General features: G+C 43.0%; 1 protein-coding gene across 2 annotated transcripts in view; it reads right to left on the minus strand.

Annotated features, from left to right (window-relative positions):
* Mapkap1 (MAPK associated protein 1) overlaps positions 1 to 2,145 on the minus strand; it is a 203,429-nt gene that overhangs the window by 193,368 nt on the left and 7,916 nt on the right. The window lies entirely within an intron of this gene.

Consider the following 2,145-nt stretch of genomic DNA (forward strand, 5'->3'; position numbering starts at 1 on the left):
CTCTCTACCCGAGACCTGTAAAGTGAGTGCTAGCGGTGCCTTCCTCTACAAAAACAACTAACGTGAGCATTGCTGTGATATGAGACAGGCTTGCTTTTCCTTGACCACTGTAAAACTAGCCGCCAGAGCCACTGGGCAGCAACTTCTGGCCACTAGTAGGAAGTCCTGCCTTGTCGCCACCCGCGGCACCTGTGGCTCACAGCTCCAACCTACCAGCCATACCATATGCCACTGTTGCTACCTTTCTTATTCTGGTCCTAGATAAATGTTTCTTTGGTAATACAAAAATGTGCTTTTCTCTACCTACACAACCCGCCAAAGTTACTTAAGACAGGATAGGAAAGACTCTGTCTTGATAGATTTTTTACTACTGCTATTAAATTCTATTCAGTTACAACCAATCCTTATGGCTCTCAATCTTGTCAGAAGTCTGCTAATAGTATTTTTTAAGTTTATGGCCAACAGAATTCCCAAAGCCTCTAACAGTTAACCCAAGATGGTTTCAGAAGACTTGAACACCGAACTCCTAGAAGATACAGCCTGGATTGTATGTGAACAAACACAGTGGACTAAATTAGATGCTCTGAGTCAAATGACTTGGCTAAATCAAGGTAAGTCATTTCTCATATCATGTGTATCCATTCCACAGAGAAAAAGCCCTTCGTCTTCTGCGCTTGGAAGCCAAACTGACTTCGCCCAAGAGACTATGGAGACCACGGGAACTGTTGGCTAGTGGACTCTGTCATTTTTTATATAATAATATATAACTGGTAGATAATTGTTTACTCTTTCTCAGACTTCTGACTACATTGACAGCTAAGCTTTCACAGATATTATCTGTTACCTCATTACCTAAACTCAGCTGCCATCAATTAAATGCTTCACATTCCTCTTCTCACTATCCCACTGTCCTAAATTATCTGAGTTCCTGTAAACTTGCCTAACTCTAATAAACATTCCAGTATACGATCCAGCAAAGGCTCATCTTAAAGACTGATCATGTTAACTCATGCTGTTATCTCTTTTGTAAACTTATAAGCTACAGGAAATCCACTCAGATCTACCTCCCATGGACCAAATAAACGCCATCCAGATAAGTACATCTGCCTAAAGCTCCCACTTTCTACCTATTATAGAGGGTGGGATCCCTCTGGGTTTCAAATGTACATCTTAAAAAAATTTTCTTTCTCCCAAGTGTACTTAATCTTATTCCCTACATCTTGTCAAGTCCAGGCACATCCAGAACAACTCCAAAGAAGCAACCTCCAGATGCTCCATCTGCTGTCTCACACACACAGCTGCTTCAACTGGACCTGTTCCTTCTGGTCTATCCTCAGATGGCTCCCTGGACAGCAGAAAACAGCCAACTCTCCTAAGATCAGGCAAACATCCCCCATACCCATTCTTCTAAGTTCCCCCTAAATACATGTCGCCCCAATGTCAGCAGAAAGTAGCCAGATTTCATGATGACCCTATTCCTGCTTCACCGTCACCTGTTTTAATTTTCCTTTTTATTTAAACCAAAATGTGGGAATGTTAGTATTCTGTCTAAACTCCACCTCCACAGTTACTGGCAACAGCCAGGTAGGCCTGCCCACTATAAAAGGGGCTGCTTGGCCCCTCCTCACTCTCTTACTCCCTTACTCTCTTGCCTGCAGGTTCTCCTCTGCCCCCTCCCCCTTCCCTTCCCCCTCTCTCCATGTGGTCATGGCTGGCCTCTACTCCTCTACCTCCCTCTCTCTCTGCTCGCTCTCTCTCCTCTTGCTCTCTTCCCTCTGTCCTAAATAACACCCCCCCACCCAGGGAACCGTTTGGTCTGATGTTATCTGTCTAAGCTACGCGAGAAAATCTAACATGTTTATTGCTTCTAAATTTCCTTCTCTAATGCTCTCCAATATAACTCTAAATTAAGCCTTCATCTATTTTTCAGACTAACAAAAAAAGGCTTTTTAAAATTGTTCTGGGAATTAAACCTTCTCCATGTGACTATGCCTAACCTCAGTGTACAAAGACAGTGAGAACACGTATTTGCAGTTTATTTATCCTCCCCCAATTCTATTCCTACCCTTTGAGTAAAACTACTTGAAGATAATAAAAGCAATGAAGACCTCCGCAGAGGGGAGACCCTCTCTCTAGTCTCAGAAA

The sequence above is a fragment of the Grammomys surdaster genome, unplaced genomic scaffold (assembly GCF_004785775.1).
Source record: "Grammomys surdaster isolate TR1022 unplaced genomic scaffold, NIH_TR_1.0 125098, whole genome shotgun sequence".
NCBI classification, from domain to species: Eukaryota; Metazoa; Chordata; class Mammalia; order Rodentia; family Muridae; genus Grammomys; species Grammomys surdaster.